This window comes from Aquarana catesbeiana, linkage group LG02 (assembly GCF_042186555.1).
Source record: "Aquarana catesbeiana isolate 2022-GZ linkage group LG02, ASM4218655v1, whole genome shotgun sequence".
Taxonomy (NCBI): Eukaryota; Metazoa; Chordata; class Amphibia; order Anura; family Ranidae; genus Aquarana; species Aquarana catesbeiana.
In genome coordinates this window covers 511258486-511283221 of record NC_133325.1, presented here as the reverse complement: position 1 = coordinate 511283221, position 24736 = coordinate 511258486, and the positions used below count along the sequence as shown (strand labels likewise).

Below are 24736 nucleotides of genomic sequence, written 5' to 3'. Positions count from 1 at the left end.
AGAACCTAAAATTCACATTCACTCTTTGCAGTATAGACCTGCATTAGGCTGGAATCCCCAAAAGTACCTGCAAAATGGATAAAACAGCAGGAATTTTCTTGATATCAGCCGGTATGATTCTGAGCAGGATTTAAACAGGAATAGCTGCAACTTAACCTACTCGTAGGCAGCTAATGCTAACAGAGCTGGTTTTAGAAGACAGTTGGTGTATTGAATGTTTTGGGAGGGTTAAAGTGATTTTAAAGGCTCATGGAAAAAAAAAAAAAATGTAGGCTTCATGTACACAGGATGTTTTTGCAACCTATCCTGAACGATTTAACTTGACAGATAGTAATTTAAAACGTCCATTTTGCCGCATTTGCATTTAGAAGCAGTTTTTAAAATAGCCAAAAATGAAAAACGGCTTTAAACGAAACACAGCTAAACGCGAGTTACCGCGTTTGGCCGCTTTGGCGCTTGAAATGCCTGTAAGCTCAGCTTCTGAACGCATTTTTTGTTTGCGTTCAAAAAAATGTCTCTAAACTCAACTTTCTAGAAACGACTGTAAACGAACCTGCATACAAGGACAGATAAGATAACAGAGGAGAGTCCGGCTCCTAATTGTCCGTTTAGCAACAGCAGTGTACATGAGGCCTTATATTTACCACCTCTGTGCAGTTGGTTTTGCACAGAGCAGCCTGGATCCTCATGTTCTTGGGTCCCTCTTTGCTGCTCCCGGCCCCTCCCTCCTTTGAGTGCCCCTCAGCCAGCAGCTTGCTACAGGGGTCACCAGTCAGAGCTCTGTGTATTCATTCAGACACAGAGCCCAGCTCTCCCCTGATTGGCTGACAGCTGCAGGAGCCAATAGCGCCGCTGCTCTGTATCAGCCAATCAGGAGGATTGTACTGGATGGTTGCAGGGATCGTGGACATCGCTGGAGAGAGAAGGAGCTCAGGTAGGTAACTGGGGGGTGCTGGGGGGGGGGCTGCTACACACAGAAGGTTTTTTATCTTATTTATATTATAAAAAAACCTTCTACCTTTACAACTCCTTTAAGTCTGCCTTGCAAATATGCAGATGTAAGTGATTTTTGGTTATTTAAAATCAGACCCAGTCAGGTCTGATCTGTAGATATAGATACAGCACTGGGATTTCCCTTACACAACATTGCTCACAGTCCAAACATGACCAACCTGACTAAGTGACTCAGTGTACAGTGTTTTTCTTCAGAGTTCACTACAGTTCAGAATTTATTCCGAGCATGTATAAAAGACAATGGCTATCCTTTTTCCTACCTTCCCATGAACCACTGGTATTTTAGTTTTGCTACGGTCATTTCTGATTAGGGCCTCAGTCATTTGGCATTTTATTGCCAACTACGATTCATAGGTAGATGCAGATATTTGCATCTGCTCAACTTGTAAAAAGCAATGACAGGCTCACAGCGGCCATCCTCAAGCGTTCAGTTGTAATAGCACATGCAGTGATTACCTGCTGCTAGGGACAGTTGATCACCTCTGAGCACGTACAAGCTTGCATTCAGGGACAATTATCTGTCTCTAATTGCAGGTAATCATGCCCTGTGGGCTCGAGTATTTTTCCCCTGTTGGGTGATATGTGCTGTGGCTGATGGGATAGGTGGTCAGTTAGGCTTAATGTACACGGGATGTTTTTACAACCTCTCCTGAACGATTTAACTTGACAGATAGTAACCCACGTTTAAAACGTCCATTTTGCCGCATTTACATGCCACATTTAGCCGCGTTTGCGTTTAGAAGCGTTTGGAAAAAAAAAATTGTTTTTTTTTTCAAAATAGCCAAAAATATAAAACGCCTGTAAACAGAACGTGGCTAAATGCGTGTTTAGAAGCATTTAGCGCTTGAAATGCCTTTAAACCAGGGGTCTCAAACTGACAGACCTCCAGCTGTTGCGAAACTACAAGTTCCATGAGGCATTGTAAGGCTGACAGTTACAAACATGAATCCCACAGGCAGAGGCATGATGGGACTTATGGTTCCGCAACAGCTGGAGGGCCGCCAGTTTGAGACCCCTGCTCTAAACTCAGCTTCTGAACTCATTTGTATGCTTTCCAAAAAAGGCCTCTAAACTTAACTGCCTAAAAACGACATTAAACAAACCTATGTACATGTACTGATAAGATAACATTGGATGAGTTCAGGGCAGCTGAAAAAAGCAGCCAACCAGCAGCAGTGTACATGAGGCCTTAATATGTATTTGTGGAGGTTAGACTTGAAGATGTGTCTATTTTTACCGCTTTAATATGTAACTTTAAACATATTAGTTTATTTATACTAGTGGTCCAATATAATCACAATATGAAATAAAAATTGACAGACTAGGATTAGAGCAGGCTAGACAAATTGCTGCTTTAATGTAACAAGAGGTGCAATGACTGCTGCTGTATGCTCTGACACAGGAGACGCACTTTAAAGAGGAGACTCAAATCTATAAATGTGTCAAGCACAAAAGAGCAAAGGTAACTTTTTAAAGTTTTTTTTTCCCACTCAAGACAGCAGACTTGAACATTTAATCCACTGGATACATAAAACACAATGGTATTTAACATTATCAGAGAAAACCTGTCACCCCAATATTGACTAATTCTCCTTGTGTCATCCTACTCCCCTTTCAGAAATGCTGTATAATGGTAATAATAACTGCAGTATTTATTTGAAAAAAGCACTTCCAGTTATACATTTCTGCTTACCAGGCCTTCAGCATAGGCACTGGTGACACGGTCAGTACCTTTCTATGACCTTCTGACCTTCTGCAAAGACTATGCCACTTGAGCCTGCAGGCAGGTATGAAGATGCTGCAGGCTCTGGTAATGTTGCCTTTCCAGAAAGCTATTGGAAAGCACAAACTGAGTCACCAGTACCCAAGCTAAAGGCCTGGTAGGTGGAAGTATACAAATGTAATTCCCTTTATTACCATTTTTTCATTAAAGGAGCAAGTTAAAACATTTAAAATGACTTCAGGAAAGTAATGTTAAAACTCTTTGGAGATTTTAGTGATTGAGCTTACTTATAAGATCAAAAGGAAACTATTTTTTTTTAGATATAATAATTAGTGTTATTGGGGTCAATTCACAAAAGCATGCGATATGAAGATTGCGTGACTCATTTTTGAAAAATATCGGATGATATAATAAAAGAGTCAATTTATATACAAATATTGAATGTGAGGTAAATACCACACATTTGCTAAAAATGAGCACTACATATTGCAAGAAAGTGAGATAGACCAGTAAGGTCAATTCACTAAAAAACACAGATTCGTTATTTATCACCTGTTGTGCGCAAGTCAGGATTTTAGTAATGCACAAAATCTCAATGAGGGGAGCTCTGCACTGGCCAGTAAATGTATACAGTGTATCAGGTTGAAAATGTTCTACCCTCAGGAATGAAAATATATTGTAGCATTTCACCAGAGGAAGATCTTTCTGTGAATAAAAGCACACTAGACTTATGTTTTCACAGTTCCACAATATTTCTCTTTTTATTCATTTACAGAATAGTTCAAATAGCAATCTGCGCAATTAAATACCACATACTAGTGCAAAATAAATACATTAATTGTAATAATAGCTGCTATCACTTACAAGTGTTCTCACTCCACTTAAATGAAAAATAGAAATAACAAAATCAATGTTGTGCTATTAATAAAAGTAGTCAATAGTGATACATCCAAATAACCAATGATCAAAAATGTATTGATCAATCCATAGAAAAAAATAAGTGCTGCAAATTCATAAATTAAATCCAGTGACTGATTAAAGTGATTTCAAAACATCAATAAATGAGCGGTGCAAAAAAATCCAAAGTGCTTGTTCTCTCCTCCACCAGTCCCACAGGCTGCTCACCTCACATCTGAGTAAAATCATCTGGGAATAATAGAGAAAGCTGGTGTGTTGCTGATAATCACCTCCTTCCTCCAAGACACCAGCTCCCATGGGACATGAACCCCGCTTGTCTCACCAAATAGCATAGTTATGCTAGAGAAGGAAGGCAAAATATAGTGCTCTCCGTATAAAATATTTATTTGTATAGAAAAGGTTTACAACTCACAAGGGTGGCACTAAATGCCACGCAAGCATTCTACACATTCAGACACAATAGGTCTCGGGATGGCCGCTATGTAACGTCGATACTCAAGCTCCGCCCCTAGACACGTCATCGGGGCGTTGACTTTTTAACAGCCTATAGTGCCACCCTTGTGAGTTGTATTCTTAACCTTTTTCTATACAAATAAATATTTTATACGGAGAGAACTAGGATTTTCCCTTCCTTCTCTTGCATGCCCATCCTATTTGATGAGACGATTGGGTTTCATGTCCCATGGGAGCAAGTGTCTTGGAGGGGGGAGGTGATTATCAGCAACACCCCAGCTTTCTCTAACATCCCAAGAGGGGAACACTGCTGATTTTACTATGTGAGGTGAGCAGCATGTGAGACTGATGGAGGAGAGAACAAGCACTTTGGATTTTTTTGCACCACTCATTTATTGATGTTTTGAAATCATTTCAATCAGTCACTGTTATCCTATGTGTCCATGCACATTAGGACGATTACAGGCATATTTTGAGCTTAGTACTTAGAGACAAGAAAAAACCCTTCTGGTTTGTGTTTCTGATTGGAGCTTTCTGGCCGATTATTAAAAGTCAGCAGCTGCAGTATGTGCAGCTGCTGGCTTTTAATTTTTGCTGCGGTGGGTGGACCTCCACTTTAATATCGGAAAACAAATAATTTATGCTTCTGTTAAATAATGCATTTCTTAGTGAACTGACTATTTCGAAGTTGCTCCAGGACTTCATAAATGAGGTTCATTTTGAAAAGAATACCCAATCACATGCAAGGAAAAAAAAAAATAGCATTTTTGCTTGCTCATGATTGGATGATTGAAGAAGTCAGCAGAGCTTCTGCTCATTTACTAAGCTCTGGAGCAACTGCTTTTGCAGAGTTCAACTGCACTTTGCAAAGTGCACAGCCTATTTGCCTTTAATAAATCAACTTCTAAGTCTCAATACTGACTGCCATGTGTGATTTCTATAACATGTATAACAGATTCTATAGGGACCTATTTCTGCCTCGTTCAATGTGAAGTACACCACACATGACCTTAGTTAGGTCTTATAGTCCTGACATATAAACTGCTAGGAGTAGTGTTGTAGCCAGACATTAAGGAACTGAGGAGTTGATAAATAAATGAGATGTAGAAGTGCAGATACAGGTTTCAGAAGGTGAGCAGAGTAGACAAGCTTTCAGGTGAATTGAACAGTAAGGAACTGAGAATTTTAGCGATATGCCAAGGAAAGGAAAACAGGTTGCAAAAGAACAAACACAGGTTGCGGGAGGAGAGGAAAGTTGTGGAGTGCCCCAGACACTGAACAATAATGAACAGAAGAATTGAGATATATGTTAGTGTGTTGGATGACCTTTTGTGGTGGAGCAGACATAGATTGCAGGACAATAGTAGTTTAGTGGAGCAGCCATTATAATAGATAGCAAAAATGGTGAAATTGCCAGATATTTTCTGAGTGAGAGGGATGACAGGTTGCAGGAAAGGCCACAGGTAACAGAAGGTAAGCTGTGTAGTAGGGTGGTCAAGGAGAGCAAGGATCTGAGGAGATCCAGGGAGACGAAAACAGGTTACATTTTAGAGTGAACACAAGTTGCAGCAGCTAAGGAGTGATGCGTCCTGGAGAATAGAAAGTAAGGATTTAAGGTGGAGATGAGCGATTTTGTAGGAAAAGGGATGGAAAGTTGTGAAGGAGCAAGGAGAGCTTGCAGGTGGTGAAAATTACAATGGGGGGGGGGGGATATACTATTCGTATTTGTTGTATACAATATATCCCTTATGTTTAGGTTTCTATGTTTTTTTTTTGTTTGTTTTTGTATGCATGTTAACCCTGAGAAAAGGGTAGTCAATTTCCCCGAAACACGTTGACTTAACTTATACACTCCTGACTTTCAAAAAATGATTGTTAGCCTCTCTTCAAGTGTGGTATCATTCTGGACACCGGGTGCCCCCGCCCCCCCCCCCCCCCCCATTTGACTACCAACTAGCTCTGCTGAAATAAAAAGCAATAAAATGCATTCTGCAGAGGTTTTATCATATGACATTACCTCATTTGATGTAGCTATTGCAAGTTGTTAGCATAGTCATAAAATGTACATGGATTTGTTGATATGGCTTGTATGCGTTTGTCCATGAACCATCTATCTACAGTATATGAAATGGGAGCTCTGTCACGTCTAATATTGTATTCTTTGTATACATAAGAATGTGCAGAAAATAGGAACACATAATATGCCTTACTGTGAGTATATAAGAAGTTTATACTATGTTATTTAGAAAAACATGTATCTGATAATACCGGTGAAGGAGAACAAGTGCCTGTATACAATGCTACAGTACAAATATCTTCTCTGTACTGTTCAGAGTGCTGAAAAGAATCTAGACAGAAATTTCATCTCAGTCTCGCATTTTCCTCATAGATTGTGAGAGCAGGATCACCTACATAAGATGGTGTTTTGCATAAGATCAGCCAGTACCCTATAAGAAAAAGACATCAGCACTGCTGTAGGCAGAGAATAGTGCCTGGATGCCTTATTCGAATACAGGAGATCACAATGGCTAATAACTCAAGAATGCTCCTGCACTATATATATACATTTCTCTCCTACATGTAAAAATCATCATTTTTTTGTTAGAAAATTACATAGAACCCCCAAACATTATATATGTTTTTTTAGCAAAGACCCTAGAGAATACAATGGCGGTTGTTGCAACTTTTTATCTCACACAGTATTTGCGCAGGAATTTTTCGAACGCGTTTTTTTGGGGAAAAAAACTGTTTTGTGTTTAAAAAAAAAACAAAACAGTAAAGTTAGCCCAATGTTTTTGCATTTTGTGAAAGATGAAGTTACGCCGAGTAAATAGATACCTAACATGTCACGCTTCAAATTGCACACGCTCGTGGAATGGCGCCAATGTTCGGTACTTAAAAATCCCCATAGGCGATGCTTGAAATTTTTTTACTGGTTACATGTTTTGAGTTACAGAGGAGGTCTAGGGCCAAAATTATTGCTCTCGCAACAACGTTCGCGGCGATACCTCACATGTATGGTTTGAACACCGTTTTCATATGTAGGCGGGACTTACGTATGCGTTTGCTTCTGCGTGCGAGCACACGGGGACAGCGGCGCTTTAAAATGTTTTTTTTTTTTTATTGTTAATTATATTTCATTTTTTTTATTTTGACACTTTTTTGAAAAAAAAAAAAATAATTGATCACTTTTATTCCTATTACAAGGAATGTAAACATCCCTTGTAATAGCAATATGACATGTCAGGTGCTCTTAATAGTGAGATATGGGGTCAATAAGACCCCATATCTCACCACTAGGCTGGGAAGCCTGAAATAAAAAAATAAATAAAACGATTGCCGCTTCCCAGCCGAAGTGGCGCCGTTTTTTTGAATGGAGAGGCCGGGCGTGACGTCATAACATCGCGCCCGGCCTCCGACGATCATAGAGACTCCGGGGACCATCTGGTCCGCCGGAATGCTCTATGATCTACATCCGGCACCGGCGGATCCACTCTCCGCTTCACCGATCGTAACGGTGAGTCGGAGCAAGCACCGGAGGGCGGCGGGAGGGGGGGGGACGTCCCCTCTCGCCTCCCATAGGAACGATCAAGCGGTGGAACGGCCGCTATGATCATTCCTATGGTGTAGAGATTCGCCGGCTGAAACCGGCAATATCTGAATGATGTCTGTAACTACAGGCATCATTCAGATATACCCGCCCAAAGCCCAGGACGTCATATGACATCCGTGGGCTGGAAGTGGATATATATATATATATATAGATATATATCTATATATATATATCTATATCTATATAGATATAGATATATATATATCTATATCTATATAGATATAGATATATATATCTATATCTATATATATAGATATATATATATCTATATATATAGATATCTATATCTATATCTATATCTATATCTATCTATATATATATATACACATATATACACACACACACACACACACACACACACACACACACACATATACACACACATATTTGACAACATATTTAACATACAAACCAGGGTGGATCAATGATCTTAAAGAAAAAAAAATTTTTTTGATTTTTTTTGATTTTTTTTAAATCAATTTTTTTGATTTTTATCAAATTTATTTTAATAAAATGATTTTGGAGTAAAAATCTATCTAAATATAGTTTTCCATTAAGGATACATTGTTAAATTTAGTTTATTCAGCATGAAATGGAGCATGAGGCTGTATATTCTGCAATATTTACATTTTTGGTAAACTCATTCAATGAATCCAAGCTCTGCAAGCTGAGATAACATGCACTGCATTAATGCATTCACACAATTTCACAGTAACCATGAGATAAAACAGAGTTCAGGAATATTCATTTATCACATTGTTTTGCAAATCTATGTACACTACAAACCGTATGATTGAACTAGTTCTTGATACCCTGATACAAATTCATACATGCAGTATATAGAACAAGTCAAAAGTCCTTGTACATATTTCATAACAAAGTAATACATCCACAGTTAAGCTATTCTTTAGGAGGGGTGTTTCACTAAAAAAGAATCTTCAGGTTTTAGCCTATGTCTACTTTAAGGGAACGCATCTGGAACAAGGCAAAATGCATTAAAAAAAGCACTAGAATGCATCAAAAGCGCACTTGTCCTGAACTGAGATGAAAAAAAAAGGAGAAAAAAATGCACCAGAGTGCATTAAGAATGTATCCAGAATGCGGAAATTGTGGTGTGAACTAGCCTAAATAGTCAAACTAATTTCTGCTAAACATGTGTACGGTATCACCAGAGAGGTGAAGGGAGTCTTAAAGTGGCACAGAGCAGTGCCCAAAATGATTCCTTTAGTAAATTAGTGCAAGTTATGGAGTTAAAACAATTTAACTGGAAACAACTGAGGACTCCAGTGCAATTATTTGAGGTTAATAATAATGTATACATTGCAGTATCTTACAGCAGCATATTACATTTCTGTCTACTGAAGTCAAGTCAGGAAAACATTGAATGTGGATTTACTGATCTGTGCACAGTTCTCTTTGCCTTAAAACAGATTTGCCAGAGTCTTCCAGTTTCTCAAGATCTCATTATTGCCCCCACATGAATATGGATTTGTAACGCATGAATCTCTCTCAATACTTTCAGCCATCAGGAGGTATATGACCACCATTACTATGAGCATTCATGATTACCAAGGACTACTGTGGGTTAGTAAAAGAGTAATACATGGCAGAGGAGATTGTAAGATTGGATAACAGTGAAAATGGTGGGTTCCAGCAGGGTATGTATACTATACTATAATATACTATATTTTAGTTTGTTATTGCCATTGTTGACCTATAGAAAGCTCATCTGTTGCACAGTAGACATCCTATTTTGTGAATTATGCCCTTTTAGTTATGATTCCCACTGAAATTGATATAGCAGATTTTACAAATAGCCAGTTACCATACAAAAATCAGTGACCATACAAAAAATGATAAAACATCACATACCCTCAAAAATGCGGGCTACTCTTAGATTTGATTAAAGCCACACTACCAAACTTTTATCACAAAACAGCAGATTAAAGTAAACATAGTGGGAATCAATACTGTATACTTATACCTGAAAAACATCTGCACTACTATATAACACTAAAATGATACAAATTCTTTTATTGAACATACAAATCTAAAATATGTAACAAAACCCCAACTAAAACAATGATCCTCCTGTGTACAACCCCAACACAGCAGTTAATATCAATTAAAAACACAGGGCTTTTGACTACTACTCCTGTAAAAATGCATATGTGTTTTTGCCGTGTTTCCGGTACATTTTGCACCTGTGAAAAAAGGACATGTGACTAAAAAAAACGCACCAAAAATGCAACAGCAGGTGTGTTTTTGATGCATTTTTGCTGTGTTTTCCATTCATTTCAATGGGTTTTTTTTTTAACCACACCAAACATGCAGCCTGCAGGACTTTTAAAAATTCAACTGACTGGTGTGAAGAGTTCCATAGGATTTAATGGTCATGCATTTTTCTTCTGCTTTTGGTAAGGCAAAAACAGAAGTAAAACTAGGCGGAATGACTATTGCACGGTCATGCAACACTGTACCTATATGAAATTTTTATCATTTTTTTCACACAAGTTCCTGCTGAGCAGGCGGATGACAGGTCAGTATCCGCTTCGCTGATGCAGAGCAGACACAGACACAGCCTGCTGTTCTCTATGGGGCGGTCTGATGGAAACAAACTGCCTGTTTGTTTCTATTCGACTGTCATCGGATCCGCTAGAGGGATGGGGAACAGATCCGCTAGAAGGATGGGGAACGGATCCTCATCCATATTTTTTTGGCAGACTGGATCAGATCAGATGCAGTAAACGGACACATGTCTGTTTACATCCTTCTTCCCATAGGGAGCAATGGGTGGTTCGATTGGGTCCATCTGAAAAAAGGACAGGCGGACCCTATCGGTCCGCTTGTGTGAAAGGGGCCTAATGCATTCTCTGTATTAAGGAAAAAAACACTCCACTATCTTTCCAGACCTCCTCTATCCCTAAACACTTACCTGTCTGCTTTTACTGCTCTAGTGCTGTCTCTGGCTCCAGCACCACTCCCTTCACTTCTTTCTTTCACAGGAGACACTGAGGGCAGCAGGTGTCATAGTGAAGAGGGAGCGAGGGCATGGCTTACTGGTGCTGTGTGTCTATGGATGCACGCAGCCCAGCTCAGGAGCACACAGGCACAGGTGCCTCCTTAGCACCCAGAGCCGGCAGGGAACTGCCAGAAGAGCAGAAGATGGTGTTTTCTGTGCAATATAATTGCACAGAGTAGGTAAGCACGACCAGCAGTGGAGCCTAAAGGCTCCACTGCTGGTTTCCCTTAGTTACAATGGCGGCGCCTGCACCTGATCTGATAGATGGATGAGCCTCAGGGGCCGACATCACGCGTTCCCTGGACAGGTAAGTGTCCTTATTAAAAGTCAGCAGCCACAGTGTTTGTAGCTGCTGACTTTTTGGAGGGAGGAGCCCCGCTTTAAGCAACTAATAACTGTACTGAAGTGACTATAATACAGGGACACAGTAACAATATGCTCTCCCTCCCACCCACATACATGGAGATGATGGAGAAATAAATAGGGTTGACCCTAGTTTTGCAATTTCTTGAATGCCTCAAGAAAGTGCAGATTGCTGTGACAGGGCATGGGTAGGACTCAACACATGTTGCGCTAAACTGATTAGGACTCTTTCACACTGATCCGCCTGAATGTTTTTCAGATGGACCCAATCGAACCACCCATTGCTCCCTATGGGAAGAAGGATGTAAACAGACATGTGTCCGTTTACTGCATCTGATCCAGTCTGCCAAAAGAAGATGGATGAGGATCCGTTCCCCATCCTTCTAGCGGATCCGATGACAGTCGAATAGAAACAAACAGGCAGTTCATTTCGATCAGACCGCCCCATAGAGAACAGCAGGCTGTGTCTGTGTCTCCTCTGCATCAGCGAAGCGGATACTGACCTGTCACCCGCCTGCTCAGCGGGAACTTGTGTGAAAAAAATGATAAAAAATCCATACAGGTACAGGTTTCTGCTCAGATGTCTATTGAAATCACACCCCAAAGTCACCAAAGGTAGTACAGAAACTACTTTTGGGAATCTGTGCAGTGTCGCACCGATTCGGACGGTGCCATTGCCGGCAATAGCTGCCGATTTGGCATGCGATTTGACAAGTCAAAATGCATGCCAAATCGCTGCAATGTGAACCAGGGCTCAAAGTGCGACAGTGCTGAAAACTGAAAATTGCCATGGGCAGGAAGGCGGTGAAAGTGCCCAGTAGGCAAGTGGTTAAAATTAAACATTTCAAAACACAATTCTTAGTGTATACCCAGCTTTAGTCAACGGCACAGTGGTGTAGTGGGTAGCACTCTCACCTAGCAGTAAGAAGGGTCGCTGGTTCAAATCCCAACCACGACACTACCTGCCTGGAGTTTGCATGTTCTCCCTGTGTCTGCGCGGGTTTCCTCCGGGTACTCCGGTTTCCTCCCACACTCCAAAGACATGCTGGTAGGTTAATTGGATCCTGTCTAAATTGTCCCTAGTATGTATGAATGTAAGTTAGGGACGTTAGATTGTAAGCTCCTTGAGGGTAGGGACTGATGTGAATGTACAATGTATATGTAAAGCGCTGCGTAAATTGATGGCGCTATATAAGTACCTGAAATAATTATAATAACATTTATGGCCCACCTTAAAAAGAATTCAGCCCAAAATTCAGGCTGAAATCAGCCGTGAAACGGAGAACAAGCACACACCACACCCCTGCTTTGCGACAGATCTGGCGATGGTGTGAACCCAGCCTTAATCACATCAAACAAGTGGAATTCCCGTTAATAGGATTACGTTTAAGATAATCTACCAATCAATGTTGCATTTTTGGTGTTGGACTTTTTTTTTTGCTCTGTGCAGTCATATTCTGCACTACACGTTCGTCATTTATGATTTTAGAGTAAACTATTTATCTCTTTCTCACAACATCCATTTCTTTTTTTTCCCTATCATATTATTGCACCTTGCCATTGTCTGGATTATTCTGCTTAGTAGTTGATTTTAGAGTTTAACTCACAAGAACACATTTTTATTGTTTGAGGTTATATACTGTAACAAGAGGGCAATGGCTAGCCTTTATAGGGTATTATTATTTGGTTAATAGGTAGGCCAACATTTATATACACTGCAACTCTACTTCTGTACGTGGAAACAGACAGTACAAAGAGCCTTCAGGTAAAATCTGGACGGAATGAGCCCTAAAGTACACCTACCATGAAAGAAATAAGAAGGCACCATTGCCCAGCTCTTTTTCAAAATACCAGTTGCCTGGCTGGGTACTTAAAGTGTTCACAAATGCACTAAAGTTCACCTAATCATTTAGAGAACTGAGAGCTGTGTGTTAGTAGGTTCAGTTTACTAGGACATCTATCTTCTGTATGTAGCTACACTTTGAACATGTTTAAAGGTACAAAAAAAAAAAATCCCATAATGAATAGGCTGTCACTGCACAGCAATGTGTACCCTGCATGTTTGTATCCAAAGCAGAGCAGTGTACTATAACGTAGATTCATTGTGATGTGCTGTAAATACACCTTAAACAGTTATTCAAAATCAATGATGGCACACAGCAGCCCACAGAAACCCATGTGTTAGCATACTCTGCACTAACCACACATCACATATGTAAATGCAATCTAAGTGTTATTGCTTTCCTTTCTGGAACTGTTGGGAAACATTGAGTGCAGTTAGAGCCATTTGCTATGTCACAAGGAGATTTTCCAATTTGTTGGAGACTCTCCCTGTCAGTGGATCCCAATCCTTCCCTTTCCTAGGGTGAAGAGTGAAGGAACAGATGTACTATATATATGTGCACAGCTGTCGTGGGATTGTTGTGCATTCCAATACTGCAGCCAATTGTGTAATTAAAAGCGACACTAAACCATACACCTCTACACAAACACCAAGGCCTTAACATACCCTACACAACACCAAAATACATGTTTTTTGCCTCAAATGATTACATATTGTGCCTTCAAGAAAAATATGTGATCCCCAAGTGCTCTTGACATTCACTTTCCCCCTCACTTCCTGTTTGCTTTACTAAGCAGTGCACATATCTTTGCCGTCATGTGCACTGCTCTTTGTGCACTTTAAATCCCATAGATCTTTGCGCCAACCTTTCTTCCTGCGCGCCACATCATAAGGACCCCTTTCACACTGAGGCAGTTTTAGCGCTAGAAATAGCGCCTGTAAAGCACCTGAAAACTGCCTCCCATTCTCTGCAATGGGTGCGCTTGTGGGAAGTTTGGAAAAGTCCTGCAAACAGCATCTTTGGGGTAGGTTGGGAGCACTGTATTCAGCACTCCCAAAATTGCAATGAATGGGCAGCATTTTGGAAGCACCGCAACACAGGAGTTTTTAACCCCTTCTTTGGTGTTAAAAGCGCCCCACTAGCGGCCGAAAAGCAGCGTTAAAGCACTGCTAAAACGATTGGCGCTTTACCACGAATGCGGTGAGTGAGTTTGCACATTATGTTATAGTCCTTCTCAGAAGCAAACAAGAGAGGGTGAATCACTTCTGACAAGTTTTCTGACACCAAGAGAAAAAAGGTGACAGAGGAAGAAGCTCCAGCTGATTGACAGCCTCAGCTTTGGTCCTGTGTAAAGGGGAGGGGTGTCCTCTAATCAGCTCTCAGAGCTCTCTTTACTGAGCGCTGCAGTGTGCAATCTTAGCTCTCTGCCCCCTTTTATCTGACAGCTCAGACAAGCTTTATAAATTCTGGACTTTAACCACTTGCCGACCAGCCACCGTCATTATACTGTGGCAGGTCAGCACGATGCCGCGAACCGTCGTAGCTATACGTCGGTCCCTTTAAGCAGGATAGCAGGCGTGTGCGCGCCCGCTGCACATCGGGGGTGCCATACTTTCTGTCACACCGTATTTGCGCAGCGGTCTTACAAGCGCACTTTTTTTTGGAAAAAATACACTTTTTTGAATTAAAAAATAAGAAAACAGTAAAGTTAGCTCAATTTTTTTTATATTGTGTAAATTGATACCCAACATGTCACACTTCAAAATTGCACCCGCTCGTGGAATGGCGACAAACTTTTATCCTTAAAAATCTCCATAGGCGACGTTTAAAAAAAATTCTACAGGTTGCATGTTTTGAGTAACAGAGGAGGTCTAGGGCTAGAATTAATGCTCTTGCTCTACCAATCGCGGCGATACCTCAAATGTGTGGTTTTTCATATGCGGGCGCTACTCATGTATGCGTTCGCTTCTGCACGTGAGCTTGGCGGGACGGGGCACGTTTAAAAAAAAAAAAAAGTTTCTTATTTATTTTACCTTTTATTTTTACACTGTTCTTTTTAAAAAAAAAAAAATGTCACTTTTATTCCTATTACAAGGAATGTAAACATCCCTTGTAATAGAAAAAAGCATGACAGGACCTCTTAAATATGAGATCTGGGTTCAAAAAGACCTCGGATCTCATATTTACACTAAAATGCAATTAAAAAAAAAATTGTAATTAAAGAAAAAAAAAATGGCCCTTTAAGAGCTATGGGCGTTTTGATGTTGCTTCCGCCCTGCAATGTTATGGAGACGGGTGGGGTGCTCCATACCCAGCAAGGGGCAACATCCGATCACCTCCGCCGCTGCCGATGGTGGAGGGCACATGGTAAGCGGTGGAGGGCACCGGTAAGCAGCGTGATAAAAGTGATCTTGCAGCGAATCCGCTGCAGAGACCACTCTTATCGAAAAGCGGACCGCCGGCCAAAGAAGAGGATACCAGGGTTACGGCAGCAAACTGCTGCCATAACAACGATATTCCTCTTCAAATTTAGGACATATATCGGCGTGCAACGGTCCGTAAGTGGTTAAGTGACACAAAGGATATCCCCATACCCATCATTCTTGAGGTAGTATCTCGCTGTCAGTGGCATATCTATTTTAGCAGGAGTTGAAATATTTAGTTGCCCATAACTTTTCTATATAGTGTATTAAGAAGTGGTTGATCTATTTACAGTAAAAAATGAAGACACTTGGTGGAAGAATCTCATGCAAGGAGTTAACCACTTCACACAGCCCACATGCAAGTTTTTATCCAAATAAAAACTTAATACAAATAAACATGTTTAGTTACACATGCTAAAACTGTACAACTGTTGCATTGTTTTTTAATAAAGCCTTTTAAATGCTACCTATTGTAAAGAAACTTCTATGATGTGATACAAGAGATGGAGCTAGTCCACACAAGCAAGAGCACACAAATGTAAGACAAACTTGTTTATCTGTGCCGTTCTAAACAGTTGAGATCACATGGAGTCTGTGACTACAAGTTTTCAATGTCTCATGTTGCTCACACACAGCCACAAAAATGCCTGTTTACCTTTTCACGTCACCTGAAACTGACAGGCTGACACCTCACATGCATTGCTGATCAAATCCCTTAAGCACTTTCAGGGCCCTGTTTACTCTCCAATCTGGTTTGTCTCGCTTGGACAGTGAATGTAAAGAGTCAAGTGAAAGACTACCACAGTGAATGGGAACAGAGGCAAGCAGCAATATAGAGCGCATAATTATATAGAGTACATTCCTGAAGTCAACATGCACTAATCAACTGTAGTCTAGAGCAGCCCATAAAGACGAGGTCACTTTAATAATAATAAAAGAAAAAGGAACCATGCTTACTGTATCTGATGTTTTACAATAGAACAGTGGCTCCCAACACCAGTTCTCAAGTATCCCCCAACAGGCCAAGTTTTGAGCATTTTCCTTAGATAATATAGCTGTCACACACTAAAACACTGACAATGGTTTAAAGCACCTGTGTAAGGTGAAAGAAATCCTGAAAATATGACCTGTTGGGGAGTACCTTAAGCAGAAATTCACCCAAAAGTTCTCCTTTCTTATATTTGGAATGTCTTTTTTTAAAGGGGGGTGGGGGTGGGTACCTGATTTTGACAGGTACCTGCTCCCACTTCTGGTCGAACCACTGCGTCAACCTGAGCGGAAGTTCACCCCCCCCTTACCCCTGCAGCCTCTTGGGAGGCATCACAGGTCTCAGGAGACTGCGGGACCATTCACAGCGTTGCTCACACATTTGCAGTGGGCAGCTGTGAGGTCACAAGGAGTCACAGTCGGCTGCAAACAATTAAGATGCTGGCACCTGGACCCGAAGACCAGGTTGGGTGAGGACATCATTGGATTCTGGGGCAGGTAAGTGTAAGTTTTTTAAAAGTCAGCAGCTACAGTATTTGTGGTAGAAATAATCGCATTTAAAATGCGACAGGCTGGGTGTACCCAAGTCAATTGATCGCCTTGGGTACATTCAGCCTGCCCACACATGGTTCGAAACTCGGCCAGTTCCTGTTGAACCGGCCAAGATTCAAACCGTCTATGGCCGGCTGAATGGAAGAAATGATGTTGGGCGTCACTGCTTGCTGTAACAGCAATCCACCATATTTAAAAAAAAGGAGAACAACAGTCCTAACCACCGTACCATTCTACATCTATTGTTCAAGACCAAGCGTAACAGAGTGTTGAGAATAAGCTCTCCGTGATACTTCTGAACACTATTCAAACTCACTATGGCATGCGATAACTTTCAGCACATCCAAGCCACTTATGCCAAGACAATTTTACATACATCTTTTAGACGTAATAAATGCCAATAATGAATTTAGAATGTGTTTTAACTTGGAAAGCACTTGCTAACAATCCTGCAGTACTGCAAATGAGACGATATATTTTCTTCACCTTTGACCATCTCTATATACCCTGCATTTATATTATCGTATAACTTTGAATTTTCAGTTAGACATTTGCATTACAGCAACATTCCTGTTAAAAACAAAACAAACTTAATGTATATTTACACGCATGTGCTGCTACATAACTGGCACAGTCTATCCTCCCAAAAAACCCTTCCAGATTTAAACAGCAAAACGTAAACATACCACACAGTGTTTATATACTGGATATTTACCAGTTGTAGCCCATCAATTTCCCTAGTATTTCCCTAGTATAAGCAGGAACATTATAATGTATTGTTTTTCGGTTTCAGCAATGCAGCTTCTCACTCATCTTTATATTCCAATTTTGATTCCCCCCCCCAAACTTCAGCAGCACCCTGGCCACATATGAAATTGTGCACTGATGAGATATTGCCGTGCTGGGTGAACTGTGGAAGATCTTAATAGATGTGCATCTCACACATCATTTGTACTGAAAAATGGGATGCTGCATATTAATATTAAACAGAAAAATACAATCACACGACGAAAAGCAATTTGAATAGTGCTGGAGGTGGGGTTTGTGTTTTAACCTCTTCCTTCAAGGATTGGGACGTCTAGAATGTATTTACCGACAGAGAAGAGCTAAAAATGGCGAAGCCAAACAAGAACATTTACAAAGACATTAAGTGAAAAGCAAATTGTCATGTATAAAGAATACGACTGATAAATATATAATAATAGGTTAATAGGTAATTTACTCCATAAAGTAGACATAATGAAAGCCAAAATGTTTGACTCTTTGGGGACCATTATTTTCTGCTTTGAATGAGTAAATACAACCATTAACGATATAAAGAAAATGATTAATAATATAAAGAATATGATAGATAAAATATAGAATAAACAGACCCATAAGATATTTACCCCATAAAGACATAAAAAACGTTTGACAAAGGGCCATGTGTTGTTGGTTTGGATGAATAAATGCAACAGTAAGGTAAAAATAATGCTGATAATATATATATATATCTATCTATCTATCGATATCTATCGATAGATAGATAGATAGATAGATAGATAGATAGATAGATAGATAGATAGATAGATAGAACAAAAAGGTTAAGAGGCCATTTACCCCATAAAATAGACATAACAACAGAAAAAGCTTGGACTCTTAGAGATCAGTTGGTGTTGCTTTGAATGTGTAAATAGAGCCAATAATAATACAAAATAATATGACTGATAGGGAATGGGATTGATAAATACAGACTAAATAGGCAAACATTATATTTACCAAAAGACCTAACAACATCAAAAGCTTTGACTCTTTTTGGCCCTATAGTTGTTGCTGTGAATGAGTAAACACAGCCATTCATAATCTAAATAATAGGATTGATAAATATAGAATAAACAGGCCAATATGCCATTTACTCCATAGACACGATGAATGCAAATGCTTTGACTTGCAAGGGACCATTTTTTGTTGCTTTGAATAAGTGAATACAACCAAGAATAATATAAATAATAACACTGATAATATAAAGAAAAGGGTTGATAGATATAGAATAAACAGGCTAATATGTAATTTACCCTGAAGACATAACAAAAACAAAAGCTATGGCTTGGCTTAGTTGTTGCTTTGAATGAGTATATTTACAACCAGTAATAATATAAATAATAACATTGATGATATAAAGAAAAGGGTCAATAAATATAGAATAAACAAGCCAAGATGTCATTTAGCCCACAGACATAACAAAAGCAAAAGCTATGACTTAGGGGATCATTATTTGTTGCTTTGAATGAATATATGCAACCATTCATAACATGAAGAATATAATTGATAAATATAAAATAAAAAGGCTAATATGCCATGCACCCTAGTTGGCTCTTAGGACCCATTTGTTCTTGCTTTGAATGGGTAAACACAACCATTCATTATATAAAGAATATGAATGATAAACAGAAAATAAACATGCAAATATGTCATTTACCCTATCAACATACTGAAAGCAAAAGCTTTGGCTTAAGGGGGACCGTTAGTTGTTGCTTCAAAAGAATATATGCAACTATTGATAAATCTAAAAAATGTGATTGATACTAATAAAGAATAGTATTGATATATGATTGATTACTATAGACTCTAGGCCAATATTGTAATTTACCCCACAAACCTAATGAAAGCAAAGCTTTGGGGACCAGTGGTTATTGCTTTGAAGGGGGTATACAGAATCAAGAATATGACTGGCTTAAGGGGGACCATTAGTTGTTGCTTCAAAAGAATATATGCAACTATTGATAAATCTAAAAAATGTGATTGATACTAATAAAGAATAGTATTGATATATGATTGATTATTATAGACTCTAGGCCAATATTGTAATTTACCCCACAAACCTAATGAAAGCAAAGCTTTGGGGAACAGTGGTTATTGCTTTGAAGGGGGTATACAGAATCAAGAATATGACTGATAAATATAAAATAAACAAGCCAATGTGTCATTTACCCCATAGATGTAATGAAAGCAAAAACTTTGGCTTAAGGAGCCATTAGCTGTTGCTTTGAATTATTATAGGCAACCACAGATATATATATAAACTCTCTGATTGATAAATACAGAATATCCAGGCCAATGTGTCATTTACCCCACAGACCCAATGAAAGCAAAGCTTTAGGGACCAGTAGGTATTGCTCTGAAGGTGGTATACAGAACAATTTATTAATATGATTAATAAATATAGACTATACAGGCCAATTTGTAATTTTACCCATGGATCCAATGAAAGCAAAAGCTCTGGCTTAAGGGACCATTAGTTGTTGCTTTGAAGGAGTATATACAACCATGGATAAATATAAAGAATAGTATATATAAATATTATGAGTATGATTGATGAATACAGATAATGAAGGCCAATATTGCCATTTACCCTACAGACCTAATGAAAGTAAAGCTTTGGGGACCAGTAGTTATTGTTCTTAAGGGGGTATACAGATAGAGACTATACAGGCCAATATGTCATTACCCCATAGATCTAATGAAAGAAAAAGCTCTGGCTTAAGAGACCATTAGTTGTTGCTTTGAAGGCGTATATACAACCATTTATAAAATAATCTAATGGTTAAATATAAAGACTGTAATAAATATAAAATAAATACGCCAATGTGTCATTAGACACTCCATAGACGTAATGACTGCAAAAGCTTTTAAGGGGACCAGTAGTTATTGCTTTGAAGGAGTATATACAACCAAAGATATAAAGAATACAGCTGATAAATATAAAGAATCTGATTGATAAATATAGACTATTGATAAATCTAGGCAAATATGTCATTTACCCCATGACATCAAAAAGCTGTGGCTTAGGGGACCATTAGCTGTTGCTTTGAAGGAATACACCATATATAACCATTCTTAAAAGAATCTGACTGATAAATATAAAGAATGTAATTGATAAATATAGATTATACAGGCCACTATGTCATTTACCCCATAGACCTAATGACAGCAAAAAGCTGTATCTTAAGGGACCATTAGTAGTTGCTTTGAAGGAATACAGTACATACAACCATTTATAAAAGGATCTGACTGATAAATATAAAGAATGTGATAAATATAAAGAATGCGGTCGATAAATATAGACTATACAGGCCAATATGTCATTTACCCCATAGACACAATGACAGTAAAAGCTCTGGCTTGGGGGGACCATTAGTTGTTGCTTTGAATGAGTATATACAAAACACTGATAAAAGAATATGATTAGTAAATATAAAAGAATATGATTGACAACTATAAATAATCTGATTGAGAAATATAAATAATCTGATTGATAAATATATAGACTCTACAGGCAAATATGTCACTCACCCCATAGACCTAATGAAAGCAAAAGCTTTGGCTTATAAGGGACCATTAGATGTTGTTTTGCAGGGAAATATAGAACCATTGATAAACGAATGTGAGTAATAAATATAAAGAATGTGATTGATCAATATAAATAATCAGATTGATAAATATATAGACTCTACGGGCCAATGTCATTCACCCCCCATAGACCTAATGAAAGCAAAAGCTTTGGCTTATAGGGGGACCATTAGATGTTGCTTTGCAGGGAAATATAGAATCCTTGATAAAAGAATGTGATTAATAAATATAAAGAGTGTGATTGATCAATATAAATAATCTGATTGGGAATTATAGACTAGGTTCTACAGGCCAATATGTCATTCACCCCCATAGACCTAATGAAAGCAAAAGCTGTGGCTTATAAGGAGACCATTAGATGTTGCTTTGTAGGAATATATGGAACCATTGATAAAAGGATGTGATTAATAAATATAAAGAATGTGATTGATCAATATAAATAATCTGATTGATAAATATATAGACTCTACAGACCAATCTGTCATTCACCCCCATAGACCTAATGAAAGAAAAAGCTGTGGCTTATAAGGGGACCATGTTGCTTTGCAGGAATATATAAAACCATTGATAAAAGAATGTGATTGATACATATAAAAGAAACAGTCTAATATGTAAAGTATCCCCAATAAAAGGAGCAGCCTTGCTCTGAGGGATGTTTAGTGGTTGCAGTGACTGAGTATTATTAGAGAACATGCCTTCTCCTGTCCATGACACCATAGCTCAGCCCTGATCTCTGATCCCCGACACATTTTGCGCATTCTAAGGTCATTGTAAAGGGATGAAGTGACGAGGCTTAGGAGTTGTGCCATCCTTTCTATAATAATGATACAAGGCAATGGCCACCCAGCACACTAATGACGGTGAATGGTAATGCAGACTGTGGCTCTGATGACTACTGGTTTGTAATGTGTATCCTGATCGATGGTCCCCGGCATTGCCTGTACATCACCTGCAATGTACGATCCTTCTCACTATTGCGTGCTCTGAGCCCCGCACACACACACACTGTACACATTGTACGCACCGCACACACACACATTGTACGCACCGCGCACACACACGCACACGTCTCCCCCGTTTCCCTGCAGAACGGGCGCCGTGCTCCGGCTGTGGGGGGTCCAAGGCGATTAGTAGAGATGAGCTCCGCATTACATATAAGCCGGGGGGTGCCGGCTCTTACCTCGTCATTTTCCTGTGCCCGTCATCAGCCTCAGCCAGCCACAAAATAATCCTCATGTGAGCCACAAAGGCAGACAGCTGGGGCGCCAGCAGCGAACAGCCCCGGCACTCAATGCACCAGCACTGAATACAATCCCCCCTGTCTTCTGTGTATTCCTCAATGGCTCCACACTCCCCCGTCCTGCCCTCCTAGTCTTCCTGTGTGGTGCAGTAGCTCCTCTCCTCTCCTCTCTTCTCCTCTCCTCTCCTCAGAGCCGCTTTTTTTCCTCTGCTCCGTCCACTCCTCTCCGCTTTCCCAGGCAGCTCTACAGTAGCTCCCTCTCTCTCTTTCCCTCACATTCACATGCGAACAGAGAAACTCCCCCTTGCACACACATTAGGAGCAGCCATACTGGCAGTTCCAGAGCCTGCCTCCCTCCATTGCCATGCAAATCATTAGCATACTGTCACAGAGGGCCGCTTAACGCTTTCCTCACACATGGAGGAGTCTCCACAGGAGCTCAAATCCGGGTGTGTGTGCTGTACCCCTCAATGGCTTCACAATAGGCTCATTCACGACTAGGCGCCTGCTATTCGGCCACCGCCATTTATTTGCCCTTTATCACTCCATCCCACACATGTATTTGTAGTGCACGTGCAGTGTGGGGTTTTTTTTTGTGAATTTATTTATGGAATTGCATTTACATGCAGTTGCAGTGCATTCATATCCATTTCAGTGCCAATAAAAAAGCAGCATGCTGTACTTTCCTTTAGCCCCATTCACACTATTGTGATTTGTTATAGTTAGTCTGGCGGAAAAAAGACACAAGTCCATCCAGTTCGACCCAAAAAAGAAAACAAATCGAAACCCCCGTAAACACTATCCGATACCCACAGTTGATCCAGAGGAAGGCAACCACCCCCCCCAAAAAAAAAAAAACATAATCCAACTTGCTCCAGCAGAGGAGAAATTTCTTCCTGATACCCAAAAAGCAATCAGATATTCCCTGGATCAATTTTTACCTATAAAGATTAGTATCCAGTTAAGAAAGAATCCAGGCCTTTAAAAAAACCAAAAAAAAACAAAAAAAAAACAATCTACTTAGCTTGACAGAACCACTTCTTGAGGGAGTCTATTCTACATGTTCACAGCTCTTACTGTGAAGAAGCCTTTTTCTATTCAAAGGTTAAATCTTTTTTTCTTCCACAAGTAGAGTGCTCCCTTGTCCTCTATGATGAACGTAAAGTTCACTACATTGACCCCTTATGTATTTACATGTTGATCATATCCCCCTGAATCTCTGCTTCTCAAGAGAGAAAAAATTCAGTTCCTCTAATCTTTCCTAGGGCCAGTGCTACTACTAGCAAACTAGGCAGCCGCCTAGAGCGCACTGCTGCCTAGGGCGCTTGGCCACTCATGTTCCTACTCTTCTCTCTGCAGCAAGCAACTAAGTCCCATCATCAGCAGGCAGCCGCCGCTCCATTCATAGTGTCTGAGGCTCAGCGGCAGTGGAGGACTGTGTCTGTGTCCCGGCTCCTGAATGAATGGAAGTAAGCAAACATTCCTTGATGGACGCTGGTAGGCTGCGTTTGATGGGCGCTTCATTAAAAAGGTGGGGTATACATGGGCAGGGCAAAGGGGGTGGAGTCAGGGGTGGAGCCATGAGGGCCGGCAAAATGAGGTTTCAAAAATCCTTGCACCAGGCCAGCCCTGATCATTCCTCATAACTGAGCTCCTCCATGCCTCTTATCAGTTTGGTTGCCCTTCTCTGCACTTTCTCCAGTTCCCTGATATCCTTTTTGAGAACTGGTGCCCTGTACTGAACTGCATATTCCAGATGAGGTCTTACTAATGATTTGTACAGGGGCAAAATGATATCTCTCTTTCTGGAGTCTATCCCTCTCTTAATACAAGAAATCACTTTGCTTGCTTTGGAAACTACAGCTTGGCATTGCATGCCATCAGTAAGCTTATGGTCTATGAGAACAACCAAGATCCTTCTCCACCATAGATTCTCCCAGTTGTACTCCCCCTTGTATGTTGTATGTATGGTTCATGCATATACTTAGCCCCCAAGTGCATAACTTTTACATTTATCAACATTAAACCTCATTTGCCACATAGTTGCCCAATTAGACAGTTCATTGAGGTCGGCTTGTAAGTTGGAGACATCCTGTAAGGACATTATTCCACTGCATAGCTTGGTGTCATCTGCAAAGACAGAAATGGTACTTTTAATCCCATACCCCATATCATTTATATATACACCCCTCACA

The 24736-nt window shown here is 39.9% G+C and overlaps 1 protein-coding gene across 1 annotated transcript in view; it reads right to left on the bottom strand.

Moving 5' to 3' along the window:
* PLXNA2 (plexin A2) overlaps positions 1–22930 on the bottom strand; it is a 518514-nt gene extending 495584 nt beyond the window's left edge. Inside the window, exon 1 of the mRNA XM_073615770.1 lies at positions 22482–22930. The gene's annotated coding sequence lies outside the window, so the exon portion shown is untranslated. The remainder of the gene's footprint in view (positions 1–22481) is intronic.
* Positions 22931–24736: the final 1806 nt, after the last annotated feature.